This window comes from Halichoerus grypus, chromosome 7, assembly GCF_964656455.1.
Source record: "Halichoerus grypus chromosome 7, mHalGry1.hap1.1, whole genome shotgun sequence".
In the NCBI taxonomy this organism is placed as follows: Eukaryota; Metazoa; Chordata; class Mammalia; order Carnivora; family Phocidae; genus Halichoerus; species Halichoerus grypus.
In genome coordinates this window covers 35,278,378-35,303,557 of record NC_135718.1, presented here as the reverse complement: position 1 = coordinate 35,303,557, position 25,180 = coordinate 35,278,378, and the positions used below count along the sequence as shown (strand labels likewise).

Genomic DNA, 25,180 nt, shown 5'->3' with positions numbered 1-25,180 from the left:
CTCTCTCTGTCAAATAAATAAATAAAATCTTAAAAAAAAAAAAAAAAAAACAAAGAGAAAAATGGGACGATGATTAACTTTTTTTAAGATTAAAGAAAACTGTGCCTTTTAAGAAGTGACTTAGGATGATTAATGCAGCCATATATAGAATGGGGGCCATCTACAATTTAGCCTAAGAAATCTGAAGTAAAATGTGTAACAATGAGAGTCAAATAGCCTTTATTTATAGGAGAGGTAAGTTTTAGTGTGTGTGGTGTGATGCGAAGGTGTTAGGAAAGCCCAGCTGCCCCCAAAAAATGTCTTCCTGACCCTCTTAAAATACTGTCTGGATTTACACCATTAAAATAACCCCCTTTGAATGCAGTTAGTATTGCAAAATGCACATTTATTTCACATTCAGCTGTTGTCATGCTTTCCGGTGAATTAGTGGAGCAGGTCGACGACTAGCTAAGGACGTCAACTGAGGGGACAAAGATTCGAAGGGGGAGAAGGAGGGACCCTTTCAGAGGACGTGTGTGTGTGTGTGTGTGTGTGTGTGTGTGTGTGTGTGTGTGTGTGATCGCTCTGGTCAGTTCAGCAGCCTGTGGGCACCCGGTAGACCCCAGATCCTGAGCTAGGTCCCAGAGATTAAAAGGTAAGTAAATGAGGTTAATTGCCTCAAGAAGCTTACAGTCCAGAGAGTGAACTACACGAAGCTCATGGGGAGTTTTTTTTTTTTAAAGATATTTTATTTATTTATTTGACACAGAGAGAGATAGCGAGAGCAGGAACACAAGCACGGGAGTGGGAGAGGGAGAAGCAGGCTTCCCGCGGAGCAGGGAGCCCGATGCGGGGCTCGATCCCAGGATCCTGGGATCATGACCTGAGCTGAAGGCAGACGCTTAACGACTGAGCCACCCAGGCGCCCCGCTCATGGGGAGTTTTGAAAAGTGGAGCCCGAGACTCAGAAAGGAAAGGTGGAGGGACCAAGAAGATTCTCTTCCATCACATTATATTGAAGGCTTGGACACCCGGTTAAAGGAAGGCTTTTTCTTGGTCCCAGGGAGCTCCCCCAAGGAACCATCAAAATTGATGCTGGTAGGTTTGACGCTCTATAGGCCACAGGATGACAGATCATTCAAATCCCTTTAATTCAATGATATTTTTTTTTGTCCTTTGAAATTTAAATTCGTCAAATATGACTATCTCAAAACTCATAAACTAGATTGCTGACTGTGAAATAGAGGCCCCTTGCTCATTTGTCACGCCCCCTCCTTCTGCCAGAACTCCACCAAGCGCAGTCAGTCCTGACTGAACAGTGGGGCTGCTGAGGCCGGTGTTAGAGGGGGTGGCAGGAGGCGCACAGATGAATGGCATCCGGGAGCATAACAGAGAACTTCTTTAAACAGCACACCAGAGGAGCACCATGTTTTCAGATGGCATTCAACGAGCACCCTAAGACATAGTTTCTAGGAATGGAGAGAACACTCAATTCCTGCTGAAAAGATATGGGGACAAGTTCTGACTCTGGTAAATACCGGCTAGCCGAATAGCCATGGGAAATCCTAATAATATTCAACTCTATTTATGGAAGACTGACTACATGCCAGGCACTGTGTTGTTTTACCTGTAAAAAACATTTAATTCTCCTGATGACCCACTGAGGTAGATTCTCTCATTTTCCTATTTTATAGATGAGGAATCTTAAACACAGATAAGTTCAAGGTCATATAACCTCACGTGTGTCAAAGCAGGCATTTGAACACAGGTAATCGAACTCTAATATCTGCGTTTAGCTATCGACATACTCCAGTTACCTAAGCCTGTGAGGCCTCAGGTCATTCACTTAAAAATGACATGTTGGGCCAGACAATGTCTTGACAGCTTTTGGGCTTTAAAATATCCTGATTCTAATTATATAAATTATACCCATACTTAATATTCTTAAGGTTAGTCTGTGTTTCTGAGTAGTCTGTCTTAGAGAACTGAAATCTAAAGGCAAATATCTGAAATCTGGTCTTAGATCCCAGCTCTACCTTTTGTTCAGTCAAACTGGACCATATTATCCACTGTTCCCCCAAGAAGGCCCTTCCTTGATCTCCATTTATTGAATTCTACCCATCCTTCAAAAGCTAGCTGAAATGCCAAGTTAGAATGCAGGTCTATTAGGCTGTTGGGGGTTGAGATTTGGGAGAAATGTTTGAGCTAGTGGAAGGAAAAGACGTAGGGTAGGAAAAAGAAAGGTGGAAGGAGCCACTCACAGATGCGGAAAGCTAAGAGCAGTGATGTCGGTGACCTGCACCAGCAAAGCCTTCCCTCTGATGGGCAATAGTGAAGCCACCACAGTTATATTCACCGGTGCCCAGGTAGTAGGTGAGGCGAAGATGAAATGAGATACCGTAGGTGAAATATCTAGCACAGTGTCTGGAGGGGACTGTACAATAGCTCCGAATTCCATGGCCTACCATAGGAATCTGCTCGTCTCCTTCATGCTGAAGAAGGCTGCCATCCTGCCCAGGAAGGAGTAGGACAAACAGAGGTAAGGGAGAAAAGAGAAGTTAGGAGGAAGTATATTGGAACACGAAGAGAAAAATGAGAGCTAGAGAATAAGACAGAAAAGGAGATATAAGGGAATTATGGTAGAGAAGAGGACAGAAGGAGAAATGGAAGCAAAAGGGCAAAAAGGGAACAGAGGGAGGAAGGTAGTTCTGGGGCTTGGAAAGAAAGTTTGTTCTGCTCCTGCAGAATCCCGTGCGGAGGAAGAGTCCCAGAGGTAAGCAGGTGCCTCGCCCAAGCCCTGAATGCCAGTGGCTTGCCGCTGTGCTCTCTGATCCACCTCCTTTCCCTACTCTGATCTGTACTGTAGGGGCTCTGACCCCTGCTCTCTGTCGTCTTGTCCACTGGCTTCTGCTTTCTACACTGGGTGGCCCTGGAGGGTGGGAGGAAGAAACCAGGGGATTTCTTGGCTTTGGGAGGCACCTCCAGCAGTAGTTGCAACTTCCTTCGTGGCTCCAGCTCTCACTGGGCAAGACCTTCATGGTTTTGGCAGCCTCTTCCCTTTGTCCCTCGGGCCCTAGGAGAGGAGATGCATCCAGCAGTTGCTAATCTCAGGATTGCCTCACCTTCCCCTGGTTGCACTTCCAGTTCTTTCAACACCTTTGTACCTAATTCGCTGCATTAAATCATCACTATTGAACTGCCTGGGAAAGAAAACTTTCACTTGGATTTACCCTCAGAGTTCAAAGGCAGTGTTCCCAGTAGGACTGGAAGCAGAGAATCTAAAGAGAGAAAGAAATCCAGCCATCCCAAGAGTCGAGAAGGGTCTGGGTCTACTTCCCCAGTACTTGATTGGAGAGTGACAAATCCATACTAGCTGTCAGAGTTGAGGGACTCTTAGCTTAGGAACTATCTGTAAAAGAACGGGTTCACGGCCATTCATGTCTATTCCTCCATGATTTACCATACTCACTTTAATCACCTTGAGCCTGAGTTTAAGGAACATCTCAGTTTTATTCCCCCAAGGGTTATCAAGTGCCCATTATGTGTATAGATGGCACATAGCTAGGTGTGGTGGGGAAGAACACAGAGACACAGGGGAAATGGAGGGCATTCTCAGTTTTTGGAAGTGTTTGCTTTTTGCAAGATGAGGTTTGCAGACTACCAGGAGACCCTCTTGATAGAGACTCTCTTGAGTTTTTCTAGTACCAACAGAGCTGCAGACACTCAGTAACAATTTTGTTCTTACAGCGTTCATCTCTCCCATCCCCAGGGCCCTGTTAAAACCAGGCTCTTGTTCTTAAGGAATCCACAGACTAATGGGGGCACAGAGTAAGCACATGACTGACCCTCAAGCCAGACTGATGCCAACCACTAGGGGTGGATTCTGCACGGGGTTCGGGGAGACTGCACAGAGATGGTAGGAGATGCTAGACAAGCTGAGCTTACGAGGGTTTGACAAGCTGAGGGACCATACAGGGTTTTCTGGGATTTTTGGCAGAGAACACAGCAGGATCAAAATCAGTCTCGAAAGAACAGAGGCATCTAAAGTGTTGTCCATAGGCAAGGGTTTGGGGGGTGAGGGTTGGGCCGTGGAGAGGAGGAGACTGACTGGTGGAGGCCCAGCTGTGGAAGACTCTGAGACTAAGGAATTGGGGTTTGAGGCCATGGGGAGTCATCTGGGATCTTAGGCATCATGTGGCAAGGTCACTTCTGGGATGGCAACTTTGAATGCTGCGTGAGGACAGAATACAAGCAGCGAACCTGGAGGCCGGGAAGAAACAGCTCTGATGGATAGCTTATAGAGGAAGGTTCGGCGTGACCATCGCTGAAGGGGTACATTTGAGCTGCTGCTTTCCATCCATTCAAGGGCAAGCTTCCTCCGTCTGTTGGGGGGGTGGGGAGGGAAATGCCCCTTCTATGGCTGAATGATACGAAGTCTCCAGCCTCAGAAGTTTCGAATTTCTCCTTGCCAAGGTCGGGCCACTACAGGTGGGCGATCGCGAGCCTTGGGCCAACGAGTGGCTCCACGCCCGCCCCCGGTGGCCGCCGCGGCTGGTCCCCTCCAGGCCCGGGCACCGCCGCGGGCCGTGCCGGGCAGGGCGCTCCGGGAGCTGCGCGGAGGCTGCTCGAGGAGGCCTGGCGGGCGGCGGCGAGAGGCTGTGCCCCAGTTTGTGTCCAATCAGGGAGTGCGGGCTGTGCCCCGAGCCGGGCAGCAATGCGTAAACAAACCCACGGCAACTCCTCCGCCCCCTCGGCGCGCTCGCCCCGCGCCCGCCGCCGCCGCCGCCGCCGCCGCCGCCGCCGCCGGCTCCGCTCTCCTCGCGCCCGCCCGCCCGCCGGGCCGGCCCCCCCCCGCCCGCGCCGCTCGCACCCCCGCTGCCCCGCCCCGCCCCCGCCGGCGCGGGCTCCCTCACCTACCGCCCCACGCGCGCGCGCTCGCGCACCACGCGCCCCGCGCGGCCCGCCCGGATCGTGGCCTCCCGAGAGCAAGGTAAGGGCGATGCGCGGGGACCCGGGCGGCTTCCCCGCCCGGCGCGGCCCGGGGAAGTTTGTGGCGTCGCCGCTTTCCGCTGGGCCGGGGGGCGGAGGGGGGGTGGCGGAGGGGGGAGGCCCCCGGCGCCGGGCGAGCCTGGCGGGCGGGAGGGGGCCGCCCGGCGCCCGGGGATCACAAGTTGCCCAAGCTGACATTGGCGCGGGCTGGCGGGCTGCGCGGCGGGGCGGGCGTCGCGCGGAGAGGGGCTGGAGGCGCGGCGGGGCCGGGCGCGGTGCGGGCGAGGGGAGGGCCCCGAGGAACTTTCTCCTCCCCAGAGGGGCTCCTTCCAGCCCCGGCCGCGGCCCCGCCTCGGGAGCAGCCGGCTCCCGGGCTGGAGGGAGACCATGAAATGTGTTTGAAGAAGCTGACGCAGTTTGTGACGCTCGCGGCTTCCTGACGGGGACCGGCAGGAGCAGCGCCTTCTGCGAGGAGGGACGAGGCGGGGCGGCGCTCGGGCCCTTCCCCCCGCCCCGGAGCCGCGCGCCCGGGTGCCTAGTTCGGGGGCCGCGGGCTTTGGGCGCGAGCATCCAGCCCGGGCCGGGAGACGGGCCCCGGCAGCGCGCGTCGCTTCCGTTTTGATTAGCTCGGGTTATTATATAAGATGTCACAGAGAGGGAAGGGGCGAGCGGGAGGCGCGTTGGCGAGGGCGCGTCGGCCTTCGTCGAGTGGCGGGGAGGGGCGGGAGGCAGGGCCGGGCGGGGACCCACCTGTGCGCCCTCCGCGCCCCCTGCGGGCGCCGGCGGTGCGCGTGCCGGGGGACCGGGGACCCGGGGGGCGGGCGAGAGGCCCGGGGGGTGGGGGAGGGCGGGCGGACGTGTCCGCCGCTCCCCTCCCGGCCCCGGGAGCACTTGGGCAGCGGCCGATACGTGCTGTTTCCTCTCCGCCGCCTGGCCTGGGTGTACACGGTTCTGGCTCCAGGCATTTGTACTTTGAAACATTTGTTTAATATTAAGGAAGCTGCGTGTGCGGCGGTCATAGTACGCCCGGAACGTGTGGCCGTGAGCTCCAGGGCGGTGAATGAATCATCGCCCGCGGACCGGGCGCCGATGATTCATGCGGGGTACACACGCGCGCGTACTCGCCGTGTGCCTCTGACCCAGGGACAGCCGCCCTTCTGCAGCGATGACGCCTGGAGGGGCGGGGGAGAGTTCATGCAAAAGAGCGGCGGCTTGTTTTTCCCCCTTACACAATTTTGGGGAACCTGGGGGTATCAGGTACCCCAGATTTCCCGAAGCTTGTTTCCCATTCTTGGAAGGGTTGCAGGATTCCACCTGGCTACATTAATGAGTCGGCGGAGGAGCGCTGATTTGCTGCGAGGCTGGGTCCTGTCTCATTCAGAATTTGGTTGGTGTCTAGTGAGGTATTGGGTTCTGAAGGAATCCTTCTAGTAATTGCCTGTGCTTAAGTACCGCTAAAGTAATTAGCAAAAACTTTAAAAGTTAGTGGATCTTAAAAGAAAAACAAGTGGCTCCTAAGTAGGAGTCTTAAAGATTTAGGCTTTGGGGTGTGGGTGTGTGTGGGTGTGTGAGTGTTTCAAGCCAAATCCAAAAAGGAACTTAGTTTGCCATTAATACAGAACTTTTAACCACTGCGACCACCCTTAAAGGCTAACTTGACTCATTCCCACCTCACTCCACACTTGTAGGATTAAGAGAAAAGTTTTCTTGTCATTCAGGATTCAGGTCAAATGGCATCTACTCAGCAAAGGCCCTCTTGATTACCTTAAATAGCTTTTCATCCTTACCCCAGGAAGCACACCCACCCAGTCCTATTTTATTTTCTCCATGGCACTTAATCACTATCTGAAATGATTTTTCTTTTGTCTTTAAGTCCTGTCTCTTTGTACTAGAATGTAAGCTCCGCTGTGGCAGGGATTTTGGCCTGTTTTGCTCACTGCCGTAACTCTAGCATCTAGAACAGTACCAGGCGTATATTAGGCACTCAGTGTTGACTCCTGAATGAATAAATTCTTTTTCCTGATTTCTTGGTAGGGCTATCTTTGACAGTTGAAAGGCAGTGTCTTTTGTGAGCAAGGCACTAAGATGGTACAGTTTTTTTCTTCCACTTTTCTTTTGATTGATTCATTTCCTCCTCTGTGCTGTTTAACAGCACAAGCTGGGTTTGAGCATCACATCCTAAGATGCTGAGTGTGAGGAAAGATAAGGTGTATAGAGCCTCGTCAAAAGAAAGTGTATTACTGTAGAAGACTGTGGGTGATTAAGAATATTACCTGTGCTAATTGAAAGAGAAGTACAGGATATTGAAATGGAATCAACAAAGTCAAGTTTTCACTCATGTTTGAAATACTGATAGTTCTCTATTCCTCCCTCCCCACTGCTTTCACCAACCTCAACTTTAGCTGCAGCTTGGGAAGGTCCCTAGTAAGTAGCCCTTAATATGAAGTATTAATGTAACTAAGTGAATGCAAGAGGCCCTACCTCTGCTTTATTGTTGTTGTTAATGTCAGTAACTCCATGGAAGAGTGGATAGAAGGAGTTACTTAAAATTATAATTTAAACATCTTAAAGGTATTGTAAAGAATTAAAGCTACAATCAGTCCATGATATAATGGAAGAAGATTTCAAATGTAGTGCTGAATGCTACCTCCCTAGAGGGTAAACTTTAATATACTTTTTATTATTATGAATAATAAACTTTGGAAAGATATTGGTCAGCTTTGCTCTTATAGCAATATTTTGAGAATTCAGTACTTCTGAAGTTAAAGAAGAGTGCTCTTTCCTTGACAGTAGTAGTGATCGCTTTTGAAAGCGTAATCTGATTTCAAGAGTAAGCTCAGGAATAGTGGAAATTATAAAGCTAACAGGGACCTTGAAACTACTTAGCACAATTCGTTCCTTTGTACCAGTCCCTTTGCTGAGGAAACTGAGACGCAGTGAGATGGCTCGCCAAGGCTGCAGACAGAGCAGGGGTTAGGACTGAGAGTCTTGACATCTTGTTGCAAGTCCCTAAATTAGCCAGAGCTCCCATAAGTGGGGGAGGCATGATTCCTACCATTAGCCCATTGACTGCCTCCTGCTTGTGAACTCTCAGAGTAAAACTATGTCTTAGTCAACTTTGTGAATGTGGTTGAGCAAATGTGTTTTAAGTTGGGGAATATACTTAAGAATTGAAAAAACAGGAAAACATACCTATTTTCCAGATTGAAGAAGTTTTCTAACAAGAGTCAGAATGTTGGCAGTAATTAACCTTAGAACATTCATAGTAATGAAGCTACTATTTAGTTTTCATGCCTCCAGTTTCAAACAAAATGGCTCACAACTTCCAAGTATGTGTGCTTGCTTAGTTGGCATAATTATTCACTGGAGAAATAGTAGGAGACAGGAGTCAAGACAGCTGGTAGGTCTTGCCTCTGCCACAGTGTCCAATTAGAAAAGCCTAGACTTGACAGCCAAATAGAATTGGGGCTGAGCTCAGCTCTACCCCTAACCATCAGGGCTCTCTGTAGCAAGTTACTTAGCTTTTTTCGAGCATTCTCTCATCTCTAAGGTGGAGGTAGTAGCATCTCCCTTTAAGGATTGTCGTAGGGCTGGGATAACATTTATCAAGTGTCTGGTGTACACTAGGCCCATAATAAATGGTAATGGCTACAATTATGACTTCTGATTTATGTGACCCTGAGAACAGCTTCATCTCTGAAAGCTTTGGTTTTCTCACCTGGAGCATTGGTGGTTGGGATAGGACAAGGGAGTTGGGGAGAGAGAGGGCGTTGGGGAAGAATTAAATGATCTCTAAGATCTGGTCTATCTCTATACATCTCTGTAGTTTAAGGAATCAATAAAGAATGCACAATTCTCCTGCAATGTTAGTCTAAGTAAAATGATTCATATATCCTTGATCTAACATTCATATAGCCTTGAACTAACAGCAGAAATGGTTCGTTTCTGGACCTTCCTAACAATTGGCATAATTAACTTTGATGATAGTAAGTACATCTTCATACTTTTATATGACGTATGATGGATACCAGTTAACTTGAATATCTCAGCCTCTCATTCAGCTTACTATATATATAAAGCAGTATAAGGAGTCTACAGGTTAATCAGACATTGGCACCCTTTCTTTAAGAGGCTTGAGAGTCATGTAAGGAGCATAAGGCAGGTAACCAAAGGCTGTATTACATGGAAGAACTGTGAAAGAGGCACAAAGAAATTGCTTTGTGATTTCAGAGAAGGAAAAGCTTAATTAAGACTTAATTAAGGCATCTTGAGCAACGCCTTAAACAATCAGTAGGACTTCAGCTGGCAGAGATGTGGGAACTAGCCTATACTAAGACTTGAGTGAAAGTCTTTTGAGCATATATATATATGAGCATATCCAGGAATGGAAAGGAGTGTGGTTAAGCTGGGGGGCAGGATAGTGGGGCAGAAGGCTGCATGGCAAGGTTAGGACTGTACTGTGATGATCTTGAATGCTGGGCTAAGGAGCCTATTTATTAGGCAGTAGATCACCATCAAAGGTATTTTAAGGTGTGTGTCGGGGGGGGGGGGCGTGTGATGTGATTAGAGCTATGCTTTGAGAAGATTAATCTGAGTCAGAAGAGCCATGGGTAGTCCCGGTTAGGAAGCTATTAAGATACACTCCAGAAGAGAAGCAACAGAGAATACAAATTAGGGTGGGAGCAGGTGGGTTGGGTGTGACACCACAGAAGTAAACGGGACAGGAATTGTTGATTAATTAGATGAGGGAGTTGAGGGAGAAGTCAAAGATGGAAGCTGAGTGACTTTGGACAGCAATGGCAGGAATTGAAATAGTCAAGAAGAACCACTAGTTAAGGCACTTGCTAGTAGTGTACAGTCAGTGTTTGTCTCATTAATGGAAGTGATGATAAGTTTGGATTTGGATATGTTCACATTTGTGTGCCTATGGACCATCCAGATGGATGGGAGCCATTGCAAATAGAGGAAATTTGGGGCATCCTTACGAAGGGATTAAGTGGTGAGAAAGGTTCACAGTGTGGGTGAAAAGAATAAAAGACGGGGGCAGAGCCTTGGAAAAACCAATATTTGTGGGCTTGGAGGGAGACAGAAAGAGGCTGTCAGGATGCTGAGAAGAAAGAAGCAGGAGAAGAAGGAAAAGGCCGGATAAGGAAAGGTGAGAGAGGAAGATTGGTGGGGGCTGATAGGGTGGAGGGGCAGACATCAGAGACTGGGAAGAGATCAGTAGACTCGTCAGGAAGACCATTGTCAGCAGCCTTTGAGGATGGGGTCAGTTGGGCAGTGGAGACAAGTCAGAGACAAGTCAGCCGGGTGCCTGAGGGGTGCCTGATGGGAAGAAAATGGAGTGAGTGTAAACCATGATCACACTGTGAAAATCTGAGAGGCCAGTGGCTAGAAACAAGAGCGTAAGAAAGGCCTGAGAGTACTGTGGCCACCCTTGGAGAGGAAGAGCCTGAAGATAAGGAGAGGGGTGGGAAGGCGGCTCCTGCGTCAGGCCCTCCACAGGTAGGAGGGGTAGCAACAAGAGAGAGTGGCCACGTGTCCGGGGGCCTAGGCCAGCCTTGGTTCACACCTGTTACCCCAGTTTACTTATGGGCTCATGTTTGGACAAATATTACAAATATCTGGAAAAATAATGCCTACTTTTATTCTAAAAGAGGACACTTTTTGAATAATAAATTATTCGATCATCCAGGTCATGGCACAGGTAGTTATTCATGGAAAAACAGATGTGACATGGAGGCAAAAAGGCACAAATTTAGAAAGAGAAGTTGGGAGCTGGGAAGGAGGGTGGCTGCATGTGAAACAGATCCATTCCCTTCTTTTGGGAAGCAAGAGCAATAATGGAGGAGGCCAGTTGATTGGCTGAAAGCAAGTTGGGGGTGAGGGGTAAAGTTGGGGAGGGGGAAGAGTTTGGAGTAGCTTTGCGTCTGAGTGCCACAGGGATCCAGAGATGGCCAGGCCTGGCGAGCGGTAGAAGGCATCCCCCCTGTCTTCCTGACTCTCTCCAGCAATGCTCAGAGAGTTGGACGTGGAGGTGGTGTGAGGATCACTGGCACTGCCAGTTCCCGGTGGGCCCTTGGCGGAGCAGGGAGGCAAGTGAGACGGCGCTGCTGGCCTGGGAGAGTAGGCAACAGAGCAGAGTCGAATGTGTAGCAGCTGGTTCAGCAGGGACAACGGAAAGGGAGAAATAGGAGAGGATGTGCAGGGGCTGGTGGCAAAGGGCGTGGGGAAGTTTTAGAGTAGCTTATCATTATGGAGAGGTCAGTTATGAGTGATGATGTAAACTCAGAATGTCACTGAGCTTGAGAATGGTGAGGTGTCACAGCCATGAGGCAGAAGGGCATGATCTTCAGGAATGATGAGGCTAAGCTATACATTATTTTTATATATATATATATATATATATATATATGTACACTTGATATATATATCAAAGTCTTTTTTTAAATTATGGAATACATTTATTAAAGCCTTTCTGCACTTTAGAGTTGGAAAGTACCTTAAAAAATAGGGAAGTTATTCCTTCATTTAGAAGATGGGGAAGCTAAAGTTTTTTAAAGACTCTCTAGAAAGATTGTGACTTGCCCCGTATCACAGATACATGTGACAGAGCTGGCTCTGGAAGGGGCCAGGATCTCTGAATCTCAGTTTAATATTTTCCTCTAGAGCAGAAGAAATAATTAAAGTATCCACAGAACAAAATCTTAGAAAGCTTCCACTTGGCTTGCCTACTTACTGCTGTTAGAACACCGGTGTTTGTGGGCACAGAAACCCATTGAGGAGAGCTGTGGGATCAGGTCCATGTCCTCTGTCTTCCAAACCAAAGGCAGGTGATGGCGTCTTTAAGGAGGACCCATGAAAAACAGCTGCTCTTCCCCGTGAATTAAAAAACAGGTAAGCGTCAATAAATAGACAAAATATTATCTTCATTATTGATGAAGCCTAGATTGGAGGACATAGCTTGGTGTGAAGTTCACAATGTCCTTGTGCACCCCAACCCTCGTGGAGACTTTGGAACAACACGCAGGATGGAAGGTTTGAGGCCGAAGAGCAGAAATACCCAGGTCTCTGCCTTTCGCTGCCCAGCTAGAGAAAAAGAGAAAGATGCCAAATCTCTTATGCTTAATGTCTTTCACAGAAAAACTCCATCCATTGGAGAACTGAGAAACAGTTGTCACACACTAACCAAATAAATTGTTCCACCGCTATAGGGAAGAATATGGTGTAGGGCAAGAAGACAGGAGTGGACAGGGAATATCCCTCCTTTGGAAACCTTGAGTGGGAAAGAGGTGTTGTTCCCTTTGAACATAAGGTTATTGACCACTCATAGGTTCTTTGTTTGCATTTGAGTTAAAGTAACTTCTGAGGCAGCAGGTAACATTTTTACACTAACTAGAGGTAAGTGAAATGACTAGGAGCGGTCCTTCATTAATCAGTTTCACAGCCGTACCTAGTGGATGTCTGCTTCCTCCCTGGGGATCTCAGGAAATTCACAGATGTCAAAGCAGAGACCATCAGCTTTAATATCCTGTTTTTGAATTCAAAACTTTAGAAAAGTGGAAAGTTCTTTCTCCTCATAAAATGTTTAAGGAGCCCTTAATTGGACATATAGCACTTGGGATTAGTGCAGATCCCATCCCTATTAGTAACCTTACTAATTAACTATTAAATTCCTCAGTTTCCTCATCTGAAGATGACTGTCGAAATTCAGTGAGACTCGGTTTAGGCACTTAAGGTAAAATCATGATGACTTTTTTCCCTTTATCCATGTCAATGTGTCTAATAACTTTAGACAAGTAAGATTATAGCACTGTGTTTCATGACAAATGAAATTTCCAACTTTTTATCCACTTCTTTTTTAACTGTTAAAAAAGTAATTTTTATTATAAAATATAACATATATATAACTTCTGAAATGTAAAATGTATAGTTCAATGAATTATTAAAAAGAGAACATCCATGTAACTACCAACCAGCTCGAGAAGTAAAACAATGTAATTTTTTCTCCCCATAGGAATCTTTTTCATTAGATGCTTGATTTTCCTTTTTTTTTTTTTAAAGATTTTATTTAGTTATTTGAGAGCGAGAGCACATGAGAGGGGGGAGGGTCAGAGGGAGAAGCAGACTCCCTGCTGAGCAGGGAGCCCGATGCGGTACTCGATCCTGGGACTCCAGGATCATGACCTGAGCCGAAGGCAGTCGCCCAACCAACTGAGCCATCCAGGCACCCTAGATGCTTGATTTTCTTTTCAGAGAAGTCCTGAGTAGTAAAGGAGGCAATTACAAGTATTCACAGGTTCAAAATATGTGTTCCTTTTGAGTGGAATTAGATCAAAAATGTAGTATGAGTATTTTACTCTAGTTATTTTTTATTTCTGTAACTATGAATTTAGTGTTTAGAACAAGTCCCGGGTTTTCAGCCTTAAAGATCAAAATCTTCGGGTTAAGAGTCTTCAGATTTGGGTCCTTTGGATGGGAGTGAAAAAATTATGATCATTTGGATGTGAGAAGTCTTTATGCTTAATTATTTTTTAAACTTTCTGATCATCCCTCCTTTGCGTGTCTTTAGAAACAAAACAGCTAAGATTCCAGAATTGATGATGACTGTGTTCAGTAATCAAAGGTCTTCTTGGAAAACACCTGACCATTATTGAGGCAAATACCTTTCAGTTTAGGCCACTACCTTAGGCTAGATTTGAAGTGGCAAGAAGGAGTCAATGATAATAGTTTTATTGCATGAAACACCTGCATTTTCTTTGTTTAATCATAATCTAGTATTCTGAATTCTACTGTCTTTTAAGGCTAAATTAAAGAGTCAATAAATAAAGTCTTTTGTGGTATCCAGAAAGGGGTTCTCTTGGATAAGGTTTTTTTTTTTTATGATTAAAAAAAGGAAATGATGATAAACATTAAAATAATTGGAAAAGTATCCTAGCTGATCTGGTGTATCACTGAAAACAGAAAAGCTATGAGTGTGTTAAAAAATGATAAAGAAAGACTCGTCTTTTGGGGTAGTTTCTGTGGGTGTAAGATTTGGTTGTGGGGACCTCAGGTTAGAATTTGGTGGGCTGAACATGCGTTTACTGTCAGTCGCTGCCGAAACCCCCCTGTAATGATGGTGTGGATGTGAGAAGAGGCAACAGCAGATGGGAGACACCAACACATTTTCGGGGGACGGAAAGCAAACACACCTGTGGCAGTGGACTTTGTATAGTTGGGAAAGTTGGTACTTGAGTGCCGTGAAAGGAAGTTGGGAGTAGATCCTGGGAAGAAACAGCCAGTTTATCTCCCAGAATCCCAGAAATGCTCTGGATGAGAGGCTCTGGAGTGGGGCTGAAAATAAGGGAGTGATTGCAAGTCTGTGAAGGGGACCAGCCCTCAGTTCACTTTCCCCATCCCATACAGAAAGATGAAGCCCTTGCTGGACACTGGACATTTTTCTCTGGAGAAGTTGAAGTAAATTAGCAGTTCTGGATTTAGAGCTACCAGGCCAAAAAAAAAAAAAAAAAAAAAGAGGGTAAAGGTGAAATGCTCAGTGAAAACAGAGGAATTTAATGAAACTTTAAATACTAAAACTCTGAAATACTAAACAGTGAGACCCTGTGCTCTTTTTCCTCCGCCCAGTTCTAGGAGAGTGAGGTAATTACCAACCCAGGCAGGGTATTGAAGGACTCTTCTCTGCCTATGAAGAGCAGCCCTAGAGAAAAGACCTACAGATACTGACATTGGGGGCCCACACTGAAAAAACTGACTTACTACCCATTCTTCCTAAAGTGAACCCATCAGGCAACAACCCTCTTCCCTCAACTCCATGAGTATACAGCTTACAGTGAGCTTTTTGGCACCTTACTCTTGAATACAAATAGACCATGAACACTCTTTCTAGTATGACGGAATATAAGACTAATATGATGGAATGCCTGCTGGACTGATCCTCTAATTGTGTTTCTTCTATCTTTTTGCTTTTATTTCTGCTTTCTCTTCTGCTTCTTCCAATAATTTTTTTTTTTTTTGGCCATCTTATTTTTAAATTTCTAATACTTATTTCTTATTTGTATAGGCTCATTTTTATTTTATGAATTATAGGTGGGTTTAGGAATATGAAATTTAATATCAAAAGAGATAGCTAGAAGTTTTAAAAGTAGTTTGCCTTTAGGAAGTGGGTTTGGGGGTGACAATGAGGTAAGACAGGCTACTGCTATATTTTCATTTTAAGCATGGTAGTAGTATATGAATTTTAAAGTAATCTGTATGAGTTAGGTTGACAAATAAAATTTGTAAAAAGAAAAAGTAAGGCAGTGCTAGTAAGTAGATTAGGGAATGATTTACATGTATCCAGAACTTTAAAAATATATATTAAAAGTTAAGAAGTGATGTTTTGATGTTAGAATCATTCCTCACACCTGGGATTCCAGCCCTCGGTCTGTCTCAGAATCACTTGAGGGAGGTTTTTGAATATTCAAATTACTGCCTCTATCCCAAGATTCTTACTTATTTGGCTTTGGGTGGGCCCCTGGGAATCAGTAATTTTTAAAAGAACCCCATCGGGGTGCCTGGGTGACTCAGTCATTAAGTGTCTGCCTTCAGCTCAGGTCATGGTCCCAGGGTCCTGGGATCGAGTCCCGCATGGGACTCCCTTCTCGGCGGGAAGCCTGCTTCTCCCTCTCCCACTCCCCCTGCTTGTGTTCCCTCTCTCGCTGTGTCTCTCTGTGTCAAATAAATAAATAAAATCTTAAAAAAAAAAAAAAAAAAGAACCCCATCAACTTCTGATGTATGGCTAGGGCTAACTCCTAACACCTTTGCTGCTTCTTAAATGTTTCTTGTATTCTTCCTATTCTCTCTCTCTTCCTCTCTGTGTCTGTCTCTGTCTCTCTGCTTTTCTGTCTCTGCTTCTGCTGCAAATCAGATCTTTGCTCTCTGTCAGTTTGGAACTGATACAGTCTATTTTAGGTCAGAAGAGGAGGAGGAAAGAAAGGGAGACATGGAAGAGGTCATTTGGATGACCATGAATAATGAGAGTGGCTACACAGGGAGCCAATATTTGTTTCCTTTTGTTTTGTGGAAACTACTTAAATTGATGACCTTATCTTGAATTTCCTTGGAGTAATTTTGGAGCTCAACTTCAAGTAAATTTGAACTTAATAACATTTTGTTATTTCTTTACCTTCAGTGTTACCTCTTGGGGCTAAATCAGTTGCACCCTGAGGTTACCCTCAAGTTCTTTTACCTTCCTTGGGTCTTACCCCTGTCTCTCCCAGCTGTGGTCTACCAGATGTTCACCAATATCGGTGTTTCCATTTTGCACCTGGGATCACCAGCAATTGTCATGGCTTTCTAGTTTTCTGTGAGGGAATTCTTAGAAGGGTGGCTAGCAAGCAAGAGATGAAGGAATGTAAAAATTATATAATTTCCCAAGGGTGGAGATCTTGTTGCTTTGGGCCTTTGACTACAGAGAATTTGTACATCTAAAAGAAGAAGTGTTTGTTGCATGGAGGAGAGAAACATTTTAGACTCGGGGGATAAACTTCTTTAAAAAAAAAATCTGACAAACTTTAGGTTTATAAAAATATCAGTAATTACGGAGAGTTAAGGTTTTCTTTGAACCTTTTCCCAGTCCCATTCCCTGCCTCCCTAGATCCAGCCACTTGTGAATGGGGTGTGTCAGTGACTTATTTGTTGTCATTTCACATCAAGACAATGCCCTGCTCCATACAGTGGTAGGACTTACCTCTCACATTCTGTCCAGGGAAGGGAGCTGTTTTGGCTGGTGTCCAAGGGATTTCTGCACATTTAGTACATTTATACAGCTAGGCCGAAGTATGATCTTTAAGATGAGGATTGGCTCGTCTCATCAGTAAGTCTTATTTAGAGCTTGCCTACGTGATGCAAGACTCTTCTAGGCCAGGGCTTCTCACAGTTTAATGTGCCCACAAATCATTGTGGATGGCATTACACTGCAGATTCCAATTCAGTCGCTCTCAAGTGGGACCTGAGATTCTGCATTTCTAATAAGCTCCCGGGGATGCCGCTGGTCTGCAGACCACACTTAGAGAAGCAAGGTTCTGGCTAGTGGTTCTCAGCCCTCATTGCTCATTAGAATCATCTGCGTGCTTCTTGGACCTATCCTTAGTGATTCTAATTTAACTGGTTTAGGGTGGGGCCCTGACATGATACATACATGTGTCCGTGTGTGTGTGTGTTTTAACCCCCCAAGTGACACTAGTGTGCAAATAGGGTTGAGAACCACTGTTAGAAGTTCTGCCCACTTTTGCTGTGACTCATAGGTAAAGATCTTCATGGGTGGACTTTGTAGCAATCTGGGAAGCACCTTATATAGCCTTTCTGATGTAGATACATTTGCTTTATGGATATGGTCCATGGAGAAGAGATTCCTCATGGATGGCTATGTTCCTAAAGATGAGGTGGACGTGGCTATCAGTGGGGAACCTATCTAGGAAGTAAAAAAATGGCCTTCTCATTAAAATTCACCTGATACCAGAATGAGATTTGAAGTGATGAACAAATACAAAGTTGATGTCTCTTCATTCAGGGGATCCTTCTATTTTCTACATCCTTTCAGTAAGAGATTATGGGAAAAGTGTGTTATAAACTTTGATGCTTTATGTTTTCTCCAGAGAAGTCTATAAACTTGCTTCTTACTATTTCTGTGTATATGTTTGTCTATAAATATATGTACTTGCGAAGTTTCTGCATAACCAGAATTCTAGTATGTATTTATATTTTTCCTTTTTGCCAGTTATTTAGAAAAATTTAGAGTATTTTCTATGCATTTACTTTTGGGTCTTAACTTGTCCTAAAAAATTCAGTGACAGCATTCTGATGAAGGGACTGTTATTCTCAGGAGCTTCCAGTGCTGATGGCAGACAGGTGATTCAATTTGCTCAAAAATCATAGGCCTTAGCCCAGCTCAAATGTTAATTGTTTTATTATTACTACAAGGATGATCCTAGAAGCAAATAATGCAATTTTATGTATATTAAAATTATGTGATTACAATTTCTTGGAAACAATGAACTTTAAAATCAGTGGATTGAAGTTAAATATAATTGTGCTGCTAAGACATTAGAATTCTCTCCTCCACCTCCCCACCATTCAATCATAAAATTGGCCTTTGATTTTATTTCCTTAACATTATCTTATGTACTTCATGACTACTGACATCGGTCAGATTCTCATTACTTCTCATTCACCTTAATTTTCTCCCTGGACCTCGCTCCCTCCAGTCTTGCCCCTTCCAGTTCTTCTGCCAGAGTCCTCTCTTGAGGAGGTAAATCTATGGTTCTCCCTTGTCTGAGGAGAAAATCCAAGTCTCCATAGTGCCATGTAGAGCCCCAGCCTGGCCCTCCCCTTTCTCTGCCCTCATTGCCTGCCTGTCACCTCTCTAGATGGCAGTGTATTCAACCCTGAGCAGAGCTTGAGGATGGGGGAGTAGATACTGGAGGCATGAATGCGTGGTTTAGGAGAAGGGGACAGGAGGTGGCACGAGGGCCATTGGGTGTGACTGCTGGCAGGGGAGGACGGAGGTAGAGTGAGACCAGTTAGCATATGGCTGTAGGCATTCTGCCAGGTGCCTGCCTGAGCCGTTCCACTTCTTGTCTCGACCTTTGTACGCGCTGGGTCCTCCATCAAAAACACTTCTTTTATCTTTTTTTGCCCAGAAAAATCTTTCTCCTCCTTTGAGAAACCCCAATTGATAATTTTCTCCTTTTTCCAGATATTCTCCCTTCATTCCCATGGTATCTGACGGTCTCCCTCCATTCTGCCCCCATTGTTCCATTAACCAGCCACTGTTCCTGCACTCACCACACCACCTGTTCATACCTGGGTCTACTAGATTGTGAACTCAGCAAGGGCAAGAACTGGGTCTTTTGATATTCCACTTCACAATACAGAGCCTGGCATGTAGTAGACGCATATAATAAATGCTGGATACATTAACACAAGCTTTCTCTGTGAAGTGTTGAGAACCTGCTCCTACTGGATTGGGGGTCATTTTAAAAATGGAATTCCACTTAGCAGTATATGACATGAATAATTTTATTGCTTTAATTTTTAATTGATCTACCCCTACCAAATATCTGTCCAAATGTTCACATATATGTACATGTGTGTATACATACATATCTGCATAAAAATGGAGGGAAGTTAGAGACCAAAGACTATGAATAAATATTAAATAAGATTTCATAGAGGCCTGCACAATACACATGGCTGATCTGTTCTCTTTCAGATGGGCCCCCTTGGCTAGTAGGGAACAGGTTAAAACCCTAAGAAACATGTGAGTCAGTATTGAACACATTAGTATTTTCAAGTTATGATGAAGTTACGAGTATAAAAGTGTAGTTTTGAAAAGGTTTTTTCAAATCATGTAGAAACATGGAGATTTTAACTGCCAAAACAATTTTATGTAGTTTGCAAATGAATAAAACCACAGAGAGATTAAGGGGTACCTTCTTCCTGAGGTAATGGCTTCACATTTTCCTTATGAGTGTGTGTGTGGGGGGGGGGGGGAGTTGAGTTCTGTTGTGATGTGGCATTAAAGGGCTGTGTTGTCAGATGATCTTCCTCACCTCTCTAAGCTTCGGCTTCTCCACGGATAAAATATGAGATTTGGTCTAAATTATTACCAAGGTCATTTTGAATCATCTGTGATTCTGTAAAGTTATGAAACATGGCCTGTAACCATGGTGAGGAAAGTTGATTGGTGATTCCAAAAATAGACTTATTTTCTCCTTCTGCATAACATTGATGCTCTCCCATTGAAAAGTCACTCTGCACATTGCCGTAATAAACCGGTTTCTTGATTTTTTTTCTTAATGCCGAGTGTTCAAAAGTGAATGAGAGATTGTCTAAAGAAATACTAAAGAAGCTCTTGTCTCTTGTTTAAATATAGATCTGAATTATTGTGCTCTTTTGCATTCCTGTTGTAGGTATTCAGAAAGCAGAAGGTAGTGATTTGGTAAATGAGAAACTATTTCGCATCAGTTCCTGCTGTCTTTTGTGTTTGTGTGAGAACCCCATTCAAAATATGTCTTATTTATTCTTCCCTTAAAATATACTTTCCTTCGTTTTTACTTGTTCTGCTGGCAACAAGTCCATATCTGTAAATACTTAACAGGTTTTTTCAAGATCCTTAGATAACAGTTATTTTTCTCTATTTACATATAGATAATCTCATCAGACATCATTACATTTTCTCCCTGAAGCCCTTTGATTTCTTGATGTGTTGCCTGATAAGCCTGTCCTCAGTGCAGGGATGTCCAAAGGGGCCCTCCTGGAATCACTCTGAGGTTGCAAGGTCTATGGCCATGCCATGCCCCTCGGGGACTGTCCCCAGGCTGCAGCACTCCCCCTGAACTGAGATATCTTGACCTAGTTGGGCCAAATACAATGCTGATAGGCAGAATCTCCTGGTCTGTGCTGGATCCAGCCCTTTGAAGCAGAGAATCAGCTCATTGAATGAACATTTTAAATGCCTAGAGAGATAATAGGAATTGAATTTTCACTCTGTTCTATAATAATATATATCCAAAGTATCATATCACTGATCAGCTATGTGAGGTCAGATAAGTCACTTACCCTCTCTGAGCCTCAGTTTCCTCCTCTGTAAAGTCTGGGTTTGATTTCTAAAATGCCTTTGGCTACAAAATTCTTTTATTTTTTTTTCATTATAGCTTTGTCATCTCTCTAGCCCTAGTAGACTGACTGATGGCAATCTGTAGCCTTAAACCCCAGCAAGTCTTAGTCCTTTCCATGGTGCTTCCTCAAACCAATAATGTTCATTTTTCTACTCACAGGCATTTGTAGAGATTTTCAAAAGGCATCTATGATGATTTTAGTCCATTTATTTTTTTGTACATTTGAGACCAGACGACCTCAACAACTCAGTTGTTTTGCTTGTGTACCTGGATAATGGCATAAAAATAAAGCATGCTTCTTTTTGTAGAAATAACCAGCATTTTTTTTCCAGCAAGCATTGCTGTGAGAACTGAGCTGGTTAGTGAGAACTGAGCTGGTTAGTGAGAACCGAGCTGGTTAGATATTGTTGACTTCAGCTATGAGGCAACATTAAGAGAGCAGTTATTTAGTATTTACCCATATTCCTCATCATCAGTCAAGAATCTTTGTTCTAATTAGTGTTTAAAACCACTGAAACTAAAAACAATCTGTGGAAGTGGGGTTTGAGAATGTTTTAGGATAGGATAAGTTTATTTATTTATTAAAAAAATAGTCACTGAGTGCCTACCAGGTAGTCTTTGGATTATCAGTGAACCAAACAAAGATCCTTGACCTAATGGAGTTTATTTTCTAGCAAAGGAAGACAGACAATAATCAAAAAGCATAATAAATATTTGTTATATATATATATATATATTTTTTTTTTTTATATAAAGTGATAAGCTATGGAAAAGCAAAAAAGTTGAGCAGGAAAAGGGAAATGAAAAGTGGGTGGGGAGTGGAGAGCTGGGTTGTAGTATAAATACCATGGTCGGAAAAGGAGGTGTGGAGGGCAGAATGGCCCCCAAAGATGTCATGCCCTAATTCCTAGAATCTGTAGATGGGTTAAGTTGCATGGCAAAAAGGACTTTTGACCTTTAATTAAAGTTACAGACCTTAAAATATGGAGATCATCCTGGGCTATCCTGGCTAAACCAACCTAATCAGAGAGCCTTTGAAAACAGAGTAATGGTTAGAATCAGAGAGATGTGGCGGAGGTTGAAATCTGAGAGAGACTCAACCCAGAGTGCGGGAGGGTAGAGGCATGGAAAGCATGGGGAGGAAGGAGGGAGCCTCCGGGAGCAAAGAGCAGCTTCCGACTCATAGTCAGTGAGGAAACAGGACCTCAGTACGACAGCTGCAAGAAACTGAATCTGGCCAATAACCTGGATAAGGCTGGAAGCAGATTTATCCTCAGAGCCTTCATAAAGTAGTACAGCCCTGCTTACACCTTGATTTCGGCCTTGTGAGACTCTGGGCAGTGGACCCAGCTGAGCCATGCTCTACCAGAACTTCTGACCTAGAGAACTATGAGATAATAAATGGGTGTTGTTTTAAGCCACCGAATCTGTAGTAATTGCTCATGGCAGGAATAGAAAACTAATGCAGAGGGCAAGGAAGTTAGCCAGGCTGATAACTGAGAAAAGGATCTTCCAGGCAGAACAATGAGAGCCAAGTTCTAACATGAAGTCCGCTTGGGGTGGTAGAGACGGAGCAAGTGGCGAGTGTGGCTGGAATGAAGAGAGCGAGGGGATGAGTAGTGGGAGATGAGGTCAGTAAGGCAACTGCCGTGGAGGGTGGAGACCATAAAGGGCTTTGGCTATAATTCTAAGTGAGTCGGGGTGTCATTGCACCATTTTGATCAGAAAAGTGATATGATTTGACTTAACTATTAAGATCATGCTGGCTGCTCTGACAACAGACTGTAGGGAAGAAACCAGGAGACCAGTTAGGAAGCAATAATGGAAGTCCTGACACAAGACAGTGGTGGCTTAGCCACTGGTAGTGGAGATGATGAGAAATGGTCAGATTCTAGATCTGTTTTGAAGATAAAGTCTATTTCTTTGTGACTTAGATGTGAGGTATGAGAGAGTAATCAAAGATGATTCTGTAATCTGGGCCCTGAATGATAGGAAAGATGAAGGCACCGCCAGCTGAGATGTGGAAAGCTGTGGGTGGAGGAGATCTTGGGTGGAGGGAAGAATTAGAGTTCAGTTTGAACATACCAAGGATAGGTTGTCTTTTAGACATCCTGTTGAAGATGCATAGTTTGGTAGCAGAATAATGATATCCAAAGATGTCCACATCCTCACCCCCAGAACTTATGAACGTGTCACCTTAGGTAGCAAGAGGAACTTTGCAAGTGTGATTAAGTTAAGGATCTTGAGATGGAGAGACTTTTCTGGGTTATCTGGGTAGGACCAACCTAATCACATGAGTCCTTAAAAGTGGAAAACCTTTTCTGTGGTGGTAGGAGGGAGATGTGATTCTGGAAGAATGGCCAGAGAGATGCAGTGTTGCTGGTTTTGAAGATGGAACAAGGAGGCTACTGGCCAAGGAATATATAGGTGGCCTCTAGAAGCTGGAGGTGAGAAAGAAATGAATTTTCCCGTAGAGCCTCAGGAAAAACAAAAACAAAAACACAGCCCTGCCAGCATCTTGATTTTAGCCTAGTCAGACCCATACCTGCCCTATAGAACTATAAGATAATAAATTTGTGTTGTCTTAAGTCACTAAATTCATGGTACTTAGTTACAGCAGCCATAGAAAACTAACACAGGGCAAGCAGTTGGATATGAGTCTGGAGGTGTTGAAAGCATAGGGATGGTACTTAACGCTGTGGGACTAAATGAGACCGACCAGTAGGATGAAGAGAGACAGAGAAGAGAAGAGGACAAAGCCCCGAACAGCTGGCACTCAACACCAAGAGGTCAGGGAGGAAAAAGGCAGTAGCAAAACACACTGAGAATGACCAACCAAGGAGGCAAGGGGCAAACGAAGAGAAGGGCAGTGTCCTGGAATGCAAGCGAAGAAAGCGTATCAAGGAGGAGGAGTGGTTGCTTACGACAAATGTTGCTGGTGGGTTAGTGAGATGAAGAGTGTGGCAATGCTCATGAGAAGCATGGCTTGATAACAGTATCCCCAGGACCACATGGAAGGAGCTAAGTCTATACTCATTGGATGTTTGGTTTTCATCACTCACCTTCTTGTTCACTTTTTTCCACGCTGTGTGGCTCATCTTGCCCAGTGAAGTCACCTCCTAGATTAGGAGCTGCCGAGGTTTGGGATTCACTGGTGGGCAAGATGCATTCCCTGCCTTCCAAGTCTGACAGTCTGTTGAGGAGCTTCCAGGTTCTTTTTATCCAGGTTCTTTTATCCTGTGTGTGAGGAGCCCCACCTGAATCCTTTCTAAACAGAAAAATCACATGGTATGGTTTCTGTATTAGAAGTGGACAAGGGAGTTGATAGGCAGTATTCTGGTTATCTAATGCTGAGTGACAAGCCACCCCAAAACTTAATGATTTAAAACAACAACAATCGTCTATAACTCTCACGGTTTCTTTGTGTTGGGAACATAGAATCTGGTTAGCTGTGTGGCCTCTCTTAATTCCACTTGGCATCAGGAGGGAAGGCTCAAGGGCTGGGGCCTGGGATCATCTTAAGGTTTGCTCACTTATGTGGTGCCTGGTCTGGGACACCTGGGCTCCTTGAACATGCTCTTCACTCTGCGAGACCTCTCCATGTGGTCTCCCCAGCATAGAGGCATCAGGGGGCCAGATTTGTTACTGGCCACTGGGGGCTCTCAAGGTGCGTGTCCCCAAAGAGAAAGAACCAGAGGAAAGCTGTATCACCTTTTATGACCGAGTCTTGTAAGTCCCATAGGCTCACGTCTGCCTCGTCACAGGCCTGCCTAGAGTCAAGAAGAAGGATCATAGACCCACCTCCCGCTGGAGGAGCACCACACTATGAATAGGGCATTGGGATGGGACATATGTGTTGGTGTCGCATCTTAGGAAATAAAGTCTCATGGGCAGTATTATCATCACCATGGCTCTGGCATTTACTGAGAGCTTACTGAGGTCTAGGCATTTGCTAAGTGCTGGAGGTATTCTATTATTTACCTCCTGACGTAAGGTAGCCCCTTTTGTGCAATGAAACAGTGAGACCCAGTGAGGTTAAATGACTGGTATAAGCTCACAAAGAATTTCTGAATTTAGTGATAAAAGGGCAAATAGTTATAAGGAGTATGTAGGAGCCTTACTTCCAGAGGGGAAACTTGAACCATGGATCCCTTGACGGATTCCTTCTTCAGCAGTTCCTGGGCTGTTTTCCACCATCCCCATTCCCTCCTCCTTCTTCCCCCCAGGATCAGCCTATTTTCGATTAGTTCATTAAATTTCACTGATGTTTTCCTACACCTTTTTTGTGCATGCAGATCATTTTAGTTATGTTTTGAGTCTGTGGATTGATCCAGAAACATAAGTATTATGAAAAGGCACACAAACCGATTTAAAAAGAAAACAACTTTCTGGGTCATAAATTATTGGTACATTGAAAACTTCTATATATAAAAAAGGACGCATTTCCTTAAACCCGTGAGTCTCGAACATTCTTGCCTCCTGACGGGTTGGGAACTGGTATAGCTTGGAAATACTCCCCTCCCCCCCTCCCTCCTGCCTTGAGAACGGC

General features: G+C 44.9%; 1 protein-coding gene across 6 annotated transcripts in view; it reads left to right on the top strand.

Annotated features, from left to right (window-relative positions):
- The first annotated feature begins 4,847 nt into the window (after positions 1-4,847).
- PCGF5 (polycomb group ring finger 5) overlaps positions 4,848-25,180 on the top strand; it is a 114,865-nt gene continuing 94,532 nt past the window's right edge. For 3 of the 6 annotated variants that reach the window (XM_036117151.2, XM_036117148.2, XM_078077381.1), the window contains exon 1: positions 4,848-4,969. The gene's annotated coding sequence lies outside the window, so the exon portion shown is untranslated. Of the gene's footprint in view, positions 4,970-5,293; positions 5,500-11,702; positions 11,866-12,649; positions 12,707-25,180 lie in introns of those variants that run through there. The other 3 variants (XM_078077377.1, XM_078077378.1, XM_078077379.1) reach the window with 3 other exon arrangements.